Here is an 11,385-nt window from a genome sequence, read left to right as displayed (position 1 = left end):
TTCAAACAATTTTGTTCTTTCCCTTTCTGCAGTGAGGGATCAATCATCACCATCATGGATGTTAGCTTTGTGAACACATCTGCTCCTAGTAACACTCAGATTGGAAGTGTTTTGATCAACGCATCTTCAATCGTCACCGGCTTTGACATTGAAGGCAGCTCCATCACTGTGAATGGCACAGGTAAGCAATAATGAGTGCTAGTTGAACAAAAATTTCCAAAGTTGCACACGTGTTTGTTTTACTAATGTTTTGTTTCCTTTTGTCGTCATTTACAGTGTCAGGTGGAGTAATCCACGGGATCAGTCTTGTCACCGCATCCTGCCTGGTACTGTTGTCATGGCTACTGTCAAACCAGCAATAACATCAGTGCTGATTTTACATTTACCATTGCCATCTGATGATGACTGCGTTTACTATTTCTAAAAAGGACTGCCAATGGTAAAAATCCATGATTCATGATTGTCATGAATTGTGTACAGCTTCGAATGAACAGGGCAAGCGTAAGCTTGTATTCCTTAAGGAACACAAGGCCATCGAAGGTTTCCATCAATGTTTCTGTGGCAGATATGTTTTTTTGTTTTATTTTGATTTTACTGTTTGGGGTTGACAACCCTAAGCCCAACCTCTCATGGTTTCTGGTTTCTGGTGTGTTTTGAGGTTGATTTGTAAGTCCCCTCCCCTGACCTATTGTCCTCCAGATAATAAATTAGAGTCACATACCACATGGGACCAAACAGACTTAGGTTCTGGTATGAGCTGTCCTGGTACATCATGCCAGGCCAACTCCTGCTGCTATGTCGTGAACGCTGCCAACAGTACAACCATGTATCTATTGTAGTATTTCATACCAGCAGCACAAGACAGAGCTGCTGATAAACTTGCTGTCCAAATCATCTTTAACTACGTGGTCCATCGTATCATCATTAGAATAATTAGCCAAACAATATAACTTTAAGCCTCGAGATGTCAGAAAATAAATGCACTATTAATGCACAAATGAATTTTGTTTCAAAGAGCACTGTCCTTTTGCAATATTTAACTTGATAGTTACAAATGTTGTCTTGTTTAGTCATGTCTGCCAAAACAAGTAAAGCCAGCCACACTGGAAAGTAAACTGTGAATCACGCTCACCATTTCTGAATGGTGAATTAAATGAAGGAACACATGCAGGTCATAGTGGGCTTCACATCCCAACCCAGAACTAATGTGTAAAGTTTTATCATCATGGTATACATGAAATCAAAACTGTCTATTATCTTATTTATACAAAGTATTTCTATGTAATCATGCATAGCTGTATTCTGGGAGATTTTGTGTAGTTTGTACAGTTTCTGTCAGAAACCTTTCAATGATCAGAGAACAGAATCTTTGAGGAATTTAAATCATCTCTCACGAGATGTTTAACGATTTTAGTGGAGAAATAGAAAATGTATCACAGCATGTTTAACGTCAGCAGCTTTAATTAAAGCAGTAGTGATGTTTACAGATAGTCACACCCTGCCGTGTGATTTCCCATAATTAAATGTCACAATAGCGCCTTACAGGCGCTCTCAGCCTTTGTTGTGTCAGTAAATCAAGTTTGTCCAGAGAGAGAGAACTGGGAGTGGTGCATTCTTTACTTTGGCTATGAGATTCATATTTATTCAAACACCACCACACAGAGAAACATTGTTTTTCGGTCACCTCAGACACAGAGTAACCACCAGCATTAAAACCAGCATCAACCACTATCAGTTAATTTTTTGCAATGACTCTCACAAAAAGCATTTTGATATACAGCCATGATACAAAAGACTTAAAACTGCCACAGTGAGAATGACGTTTACAATAAATCTTCTTAGAAGGCTTCTTATTTGCAAAGATCTTCTTTTTAAAAGTGGACAAAACAGACACCTCTGTTATCTTAGAGGTATGTCTAAACAGACTCTACAGGAGCAAAGAATGTCACTGTGATTAGTAAAGAAGTAATAAAGGTGCAGATGACTTTCAGAGGTGTGGCTCAAGTTCACCAACATGGCATCACCAGATCAAATCCCACAGGCTGAGGTTGTTGCAAACACCTTTAAAGGGGCTGTGAAAACCCCAACATCACTATATATATTCAGATTATTGAGGAATTTGACTTGAAGTCTTTAAGAGCTGTTCAGTTAGTAAGGTTTAAAAATCTTAATTTTACTGAAGTAAAACTCGCTATAGTGTGTTCTTTGTTCAAACACAAACTGTCAGATTTATTTTATAGGTTGTGGTAATCATTAATGCAGTGTCAGAACAGTGTATTGTATAATGAGCCACTCACTACATTTATTTATTTTTATTTCTATGTGTATTCAGAGAACTTAATGTTTGTACAGTTTTTGTAAGAAATACTGCCTTTCTAATGATCAAAAAACAAACATGACAAATAAAAAATCTTGTATGCATTAACATTTATATCATAATCTGTGATACTCTTTTGTTGTTTTAAGTAGGTGATAAATCACTGCTGATTGAAGATAAGTTGTGTGAATGAAAATTGTTTTCACTGATGCATTAAAGATAAATACAAACTATCAGTCTCTGCCTCATCATTCCGTAAAATCTTATAGTGTCATAAGGTAGCTATTAAATGCAGTTAGTAAATTAATTTTGATGATAAGGAAATTATTTAAGTAAAAATCATGTGTACTTGTTGTTTATCACTGTTTTCTATGATAAGTAAATATCACTGCGTTTGGACTGTTGGTCAAACAGAACATGCACTTTGAAGACATCATTTTTCAGTCATCTGATTTAGTTTGGGCTACACAGAACTATGGCAGTGCTCTGCAACATTAATCTGCCATTAGGCAATCTCAGAAACTATTTTTCAAATTACAGCCAGCCATTTCACATTAGCTCACCTGAGAGCCTACAGCTCCACTTGCCTGTGTTGGTGTTGATAGTTCCTACTAACAGAAGATTGTTATTTTGTTACAATTTGTCTCATTTTTTTCTTTTTTACTGGCAACTCTGTCTACAAGTAAGTAAAGATGGTGGATGTTAAAATTCCATGTTCAAGCAATCAACACAAACAAGCAAAATACCTGGATTTTAATTTCTTAAACATTAAATTGATCTCATTCATCCATCTCACATGAGCTAACAGTAACATTAGAGCTTCAGCTAATGAAAATGTGTAGTAGCCATCCTGACGGTTGCCAGATCAGTGGGTCAGGTATTTCCCATATCTCACTCATTCACTCTTTGTAAAGATAGCCCACGTTTGCAGAAAACAACCTGGCAACTCGGCAAGTACCTCACTAGATAATGATGGAAAGAAAAGGTGGTTTAAAATATTAGTAGGGGACATTTAAGGTGCGCAATTGACTATGGGACCTCATTCTACCCTAATCTACACCACTAATTTGAATTGGCACAAGATGCTTTTTGTTTGTGCTTTGTGCATGTGTTTTTAAAGGGTATTAATCAAAGTATTGAGCTTTGAAACTTAAAATAATGCGATAATTTAATGAAATGTCTGTGGAACTGAGAAGCTACCTGTGAAATCATTTAATTTTAACACACCAAATACTTGCTTAGAAATTGGTATATAAACATAATTTCCCCCCAAATAGATACATTTGGAAAACAGAAATATTCCAATTTCATTCTATTAATACTGACATATGACAATGACATATCTTGAACAACAAATTGTCATTTGAAAGACCGAATTGTCATGACATCACTTGTAGAAAACTGGCAAGTGATTACAATTGTGGAGATGTGTAAAATTGGCAAACTTGTTGATTCCTGTTGTCATTTTCAACTGTAACATTTAAAGATATATAGCTAACCACGACATGTCTGATATTTATGCTGTGCTTATTTTATGTACTTTGTTGTCTTTGTTATCATGTTTGATAAAACATACAGAGACATGTGACTCTGTGATGTCACCAAGCCAACTTACAGCAAAGTCTTAACATCGCTCTTCTGTCTCCCGAGCTGCTGACTGGCTCTTGCTCCTAAACCTCTGAAGAGGTAGGGCATCACACAGGAGGGCCTGCTACACCTTTCCCCTGTTTTCTCACCTCTGCATGCTCACAGCAGGAGCTGCAGCTGCTGCTCACAATGTGGCCTGCTTCAAGCGGACACAGAACCTGATGATCTTGCAAGTAAGTGTGCTAAACACAGGGTTTGCAACCAACTTTCCAGCAACAAGGAGAACCAGGTTGAGTTAGCACCCCAGCGTCTAACTGCAAAGACACGGAGCGACTGGTCTCCTCAGACCTGCACCTTTAGTAACCAATAGTAACCTCATTTCAGTTAAGTGTACACCAACTCCAGATAGCGTACATTCCACTGCTTTTAACAGTAAACTTGGTCTTCTTAATGTCAGATCCCTTTCTAATAAATCATTTTTATGTAGCGATTTTATTGTCAGCCATGATCTTGATTTTTTTCTAATCACTGAATCATGGCTGACCTAGGATGACATAGCTCCTTTAATAGAAACAAGTCCCCCTGGCTACTCTTACCTGTACCAACCCAGATTAATTGGCCAAGGGGGTGGTCTAGCTGTTTTCTATAAAAACTGTTTTAAATGTTGTTAAATGTTGACCACTTTTGGGTCTTTCACTACCTTTGAATCCCTCTGTTTCACTGTTTCGGGTAGCGCACGCACCCTCTGTATTCTTATTTATAGACCACCAAAATCTACAACTGGTTTTATCACAGAATTCTCAGAATTATTGTCAATTGCTATCCCTAAATTCGATAATATTTTAATTTTAGGTGATTTTAATGTGCATATTTGTTGCCCTAAGAAGTTTTTAGCTAATGAGTTTTTAAATCTGGTGGAATCTTTTAGTTTGTCTCTCGCTCCTACTGGTCCTACTCACACCAAGACCACACACTGGATCTCATTTTATATACTGGAATTACTGTAACACGCTCTGTATTGATATTAGGGTCACTGATCATAATTGTATTTTATTTAACACCACCTTGCCCATTATCTCAAACCAACCTGAAAGTCAGACACGCTCCCGCATTTTTAATTCAACCTCTGCCTCCATATTCTGTCAAGAATTTGCTTCCTCTGAGTTCCAGATTTGCTCTTTAATGAACACTAACAATATTTTAAATGGTTTTAACAGCACCTGCTCACACATTCTAGACAGAGTTGCACCTTTTATAACTGAAAAGCCTAAAAATACCTCTCAACCCTGGATAAATGAGAAAATTCGCGAATCTGAGAATCTGCCGTCAAGCAGAATGGAAATGGAAGGCCACACGATTAACTGTCCACTTTGACAGTATAAAAATTTTAATGAGAAAAACCAGCATAACACCAGAGTGTTTTTTAATACGGAGACATGTGAGGAGTTTTTATCTTTCTTTTCTAAGTCAGTACAATAAGAAATCAAATCACCCCACTGCCTCTTGTAACACTCGATCCACCCATTAATCTGTCGTGTTCTTTAAATTTATTTCACCCTGTCTTAATACAACATCTTGGTAAAACCATCTCCAACATGAAGCCCACATCCTGTCCTCTTGATATCCTCCCCACCCGCTTCCTTAAAGAAGTCCTGCATTTAGTTTGTCCTTTTGTTTTAACTATAATTAACTCCTTCCTCTCATCAGGCATAGTTCCCGACCACTTCAAGACTGCATTAGTACAACCACTTCTCAAAAAACCCTCATTAAAGCACCTTGTAACTTTGTTTGGAAAGGTGCTATACAAATAAAGCTTATTATATTTAGAGCAAAGACACAGCAAAGGCTGTACCTGGAACCACAGCTCTTTCCACACTCCAACTGTTGGCTAACATAAGCAGCACGCCACAAAGCAACTCTTCCATGCATTTAGGAATTGGTAATGTAACAACTGGGCATAGAATTATGACAATTGTACAGGTTAAGCAAGACTTTGATTCTGTTAATTTTGATTTAATGCTGTTTATTGAGTTATTTGTTGTGATCTTTGTTGAAATTAGGTCATTGGTTAGTTGGCTTCACCAAAGCTAAGTGATTTTTGTTTGCTGATGCTTTCTTGCATGCAGCTAAACATCCTCTGTACTAACCCAGCCCCTTTTGTAACACATATTGCATACCCATACTACTGATACTCAAATTGGCTTTGACCATAGCTACACCGACAGAGGGGAGACAAACTTCCTGCTTCTTTTCCCTTGTCCTGACGTTCCATATGGTCAGGCAAAACCTCCCCGGGCTGAAGCCATCTTTGATTCAGCCATCTTGTAGATTTCTGTTGTCAGCCACCCACCCACTCACACACACTATCACACACACTCTCACTCACACTCTCTCTCACTCTGACTTACGAGGTCAGGTCCCAACAACAGTGTGATTCCGTCTATAACAGATCCAGAGTTGCTTTTTCAAATTTAAGCCCCTCAGAACCCTTCGCATGGATATTTTTCAAAAAACACACAGTTAAAGCCATAAATCTTTCATATGATTTTGTGACAAGTGTAAGTAATACAACATCAATATGATTAATAGACTGATCCGTGTTTCCTAAGTCCTCCTTGCCTCACAGTCCGACATGCTGGTTAAAAAAGAGGGTGTGGCTCTATTGCAGTCGACTTTAGATGATGTAGGCCTAGAATGCTGTGATTGGTTTATAGACAGCCCATCAAATATGTCTGGGCATGTGGGTGGAGTCAGATGAGACTTATCATAGATATAGCCATCATAAAAAAGTTATGGTCATGGGATGGACAGGGGGTCTGAACGGGTTAATTGCTCCACCAAGATCATAATTTATTTAAGCAATATCACAGAAGAGGGAGTGCTGTTGTACCTGTGGCCTCCTGCAGCAGCTTATCACAGCTGTTCTGATATTTACAGCAGCACCACTTTAACTGTCATATTGTTGTTATATAACAGCTCTGTAAGTGCCATTTATTAACAGTAAAAAAAAAACAGCAGCAGGTTAAGATTTATATATTTATTCAATGATTTATTAGGCTCTGCCAACACAAATAGTTCTGTGACTGGACTAGACCATTGCCAAACAACCCACAAAATACTCCTGCACACTAGCTTGCTACTTTGTGTAAGCTAGGTCTATACGTTACCACAGACCAGCTACTATCTATCATGTAGGCTACCTCTGTGTGTTTCCATTTATTTTGCGGCCAGTCTGTTGACAGTCGCTTTGGTGACATAAGTGTGATACCGAGGCGTTAGCTTAATCAGTACGTTGCGTCATCTTCTGAAGTCATATAAACAAACCTGGAGATTTACAGTGAAATACTCAGGCTTCTTCCCGTCCCTTCCTCCTTTTCTCAGGAACATTCATTGTTTATTATATACAACATTATTATTATACAACAGTTAGTTCCGGCCCTGCAATCTGATTGGTCGAGAGACAGTAAAACCGTGACGATATTGGAGTACAACATCACGATTATTTCACTGTGTATGTATCACTCCGCCTCACAGCTGATTGCATTCAACAATCAAATCAAAACTCACGGTTAGTGTCAGTTAGGTCAGCAGTTGCGTTGTAGGCTAATTAATTTATCCACTGTCAAACAGCCAAAAATATGGATTTATTTCCTAAAATAAGTTTTGAATTGAACTATGAATGGTCATCAGAGGAAGATGAGGGAGAGGAGAAGCTGAATCCATCTGAGCACACATCCAGGTTTGTCAGTGTTTCATCAGCGGAGCTCAATGACTTGGAGAAAAGCAACATACTGTCAGATCAGAAGGCAGAGTCGGCTGTGCCTGTGAAGCGACAGTCCACCATGCAGTCACCAGAGACTTATTTCAACGGCTGCACAATTAATGGAAACGTGCAGATAAATGTGTATAAAGAGTAAGTGCCTGGCGCACCATGTCTGCGTTACATAGCAAAGGTGACAGCGGAGTCCTGAGGGAAGTATTTTTGTTGGCGGAAAACAAATAAAATGCTTAAATTATCTATTTTGTCCTCATTTTTCAACATTTCTTAATCAGCCTTGCTTATTTAACTGTTGAACTGTTGTATAAAAGCAATATCACACTCGAGCTCGTGATGTTGTACTGTGATATCGTCTCGGCCTGCGGCCTCGTGCCTACGACCGAATCACAGCCGTGACGATATCATAGTACAACATCACTCCCTCTCGTGTGATATTGCTTAAACAGCACTCATGGAATGCCTCCTCTCCAATCAAATTCCTTGGTTGGAACTAACTGCTGTGTAATGCTTTTTAAAAAGTAAGAATATTCTGAGGAGAAATAAGAGAATCATTGGAGGGAAATTCACAAATAAATATATATCTGCCATATGGGAAGTGTCATGTCCAAGAAACGATGTTCGTCTTGTCCTTTGTGTGAGAGAACCAGTGTCGTGTCCATGCCATTTGCCATTGTCAGGTCTTGTTGTTTTGATACTTTGTTCAAGTTTGATTTCCGTTTGTTTTGTCCTAGTAGTAGTACAGCCTCAGTAGAGTGATTTTCTCTTTGTTTTCTCTTAGTCTAGCTTTAGTCAGTGAGTTTTAGTTTCTTAAGATATAGCATTTATTTTCTAGATCATTTTTGTTCTTAGATTAAGTATAGGTTTTTCCTCTGTCAAGAGTGATTTTCATTTTGTGTTTTTATTTAATTAATAAATTAATTTGGACATCCCTTCATTAACAATTGTACTGCTGGCAAAAATATGGTTAAATATTGTGTTAGTATTAACTAGAAATGTGTTGTTGTTTTTGTTTACAATTTTGCAACAGACAGCCTACATTCAGTGAAACATGTTGGAGAGGTTTAGACTGGAGATTAAATAATCTTGTGACTACTATGGATTGGAAAAAGATATTCGTCATCTGGTCTAAGATTGATGGATCCAGAACATTTTCTGAGGGAAAAAAAACATCAAACTATAGGCCTAACTGATAAGTACATAGTTTTTGAAGTAACAAGATGGACAACGTTTTGTTTGTTTGTTGTTGTTCTTTTGCTTGTTTGTTTGTTTGTTTTGGAGGCTCATGGTTGGTTTTATCAATGGAGAAATTCCACAAAAATAAAAATAGTTAGGCTGACTCCAAACTAATATTGAAGGGACCGTGTTAACCTTTTCAAAAAAGTTCATAACCACAATTCATAGGAAAGGGCACACATATGGCTCCAGGGGTCCGTTTCACAAAGCAGGTTCAACAAACTCTGAGTCTAATTCTGAACTCTGAGTTGATCTACTCTGAGATAGGAAACTCTGAGTTTCTGGTTCCAGAACAGCTGATTTGAATCAGTTTAATCAACTCAGAGTAGTTTCACCTGGAGTTAAGCGCGTGCACCACAACTATAAAAAGCCAGCATCAATGGAGCCCCGATTCGACGAGTCACCATGGCAACGGGGACGGGGAGGGCGTTTTTCACCCAACTAGAATTAGAAATCTTAATGCACTCATACTGCGAGTTTGAACACGTTTTCAAAAAGAAGTGCAACACCACTGCAGCTGCAAAAGAGAGGGAGACGGCGTGGGAGAATGCATAAGTTTAAATGTAGTCCTTTGCAGGGGAAAACTGCTTGAATGGTAGCCTATTCGTTTATTTCATTTAGGTGCAATCCCGCGGAGGAGAAGCGCACTTGGCAGCAGTTTAGGATGAAATATATAAACATTGTTCAAACAGGTAAGGCTCAGCATAATCTCATGGGGGTACTTCATTTTGATAATGTTTTACATTGTAAAGTAAATATTAAGTGGCTGTTTGACTGTGCAGTTGTTTTATCCCCAACATAATGCTGTTTTCACACACATAAATGTCTTCTCATCTATATCATGTTCTGTTAAATAATTAAGCCCATTTAAACTAACACAGACTTCTACTCAGCCAACAGAAAGAAGGCAGATGCCCGTTAAACGAGCACACTTTTCTGACCGCCCTGCATACAGTTGCCCTACTCAAGTGCTCAGCATCTCCGACATTGTACAAAAAACTTCCATTTGCAAAGAAACACAACGCATTTTTATACAGTATGAGCGCAACACACAATATCTGCTGGGATTAGGTTGTGTAGATGATGGACTGTGACGTGAAACGGTACCGCTCAAAAAGATAATTGTGTGGAAATGCTAAAACATCTATGCGCGGTTTGATAACCATCTCCTGACGAATATTTAATTCTCTGCGCAGTAATGCTGCACCTTCATCCACGGGATTGTTATCAAAAGGACATGCCATGTTAGTGAAAAAAGTCGCCACCTACTGTGCCTAATGGACTTCTAATATACTGACTCTGATTTTTTAAATGACAGACGGCAGAGCTAGGCTACGCCAAAACTCGCCTGCTGACTGAATGAATGAGGAAATCAAATGGAGTGTGTGGCTCTGAAAGAGGGCGGAGACAGAGACACTCGAGGTTCATTGAGAAAAACCTGGTCCCGACCAGGTTAGGTTCATAGAGTCTGTTACTACGGTAACTGACCGAGAGCTTAAGTTACCTCTCTCTCTGAAACAGGCTAGAGTTACCCCTCTTTCTCTGGTTTGAGTTACCTCCCTTTTTGAAACGGAAAACTCAGAGTTTCCCTCATTTCAGGGTTAACAGACTCTGAGTTTTCACTAAACCTGCTTTGTGAAACGGACCCCTGGGCCGTTGTTTGTGAGAACACTGCAACCCACGCCTGAGCCATCTCAATTTGCGTCAACAGCCTAACTTGATTCCAACCCAGTGTTGTCTAAATTTAGATTAGACTAAAGGCCTCAAGTTGACTCTTGTTCACCACCCTCAAATAACAGGCTAGTAACGCAATTAACGCAACTGACTTAAGGATGCGCCACATCAACCACTACTCTCACAGACCTCCACACCAAGTTTACCCAGCTTTGCAAAGACTGAACAAGAAAAAGTCACCCCTGGATGCAAAAAATAGAATTGAATGACATCAAGCACAACCCTGCTCTCAAGCACACTGGATCATACAGTTTCCAAAAAGTGGTGCAATGTAACAGAGTAACAATACTTTGTTAAAATATTTAGTGTATGTCCATTTTAGAGTATCTCTGTTTTACTTGAGTATTTATATTTCTGTCAACTTTCACTTTTACTCCACTACATTTCCTAAACAAAATGTATAGCTTGGTTTATACTCCATTAAATTACTATGTATTAGAGTTAGGGTTGGGACTCGTTAGGATTTTAACGATTCTGATTCCTTACCGATTCCTTCTTAACAGTCCGATTCCTTACCGATTCCTCTTACCAATTCCTACATTATATTCATTATACTTGCTATACGTAAACAAGTATATAATAAACACAAGTGCAATCATACAAATACAAAAACTTTATTCTAACTGTTGCACAGTACAATTAGAGGAAAATACACATTTGTGTGTGGTGTGTATTTCAGATTTAGAGCTTGTATCATCTCCCTGAGAATATATAACAACAAAAAGTGATTCTCTGA

This window comes from Epinephelus lanceolatus, chromosome 22 (assembly GCF_041903045.1).
Source record: "Epinephelus lanceolatus isolate andai-2023 chromosome 22, ASM4190304v1, whole genome shotgun sequence".
Lineage (NCBI taxonomy): Eukaryota > Metazoa > Chordata > Actinopteri > Perciformes > Serranidae > Epinephelus > Epinephelus lanceolatus.
This window is presented reverse-complemented; position numbering follows the sequence as displayed.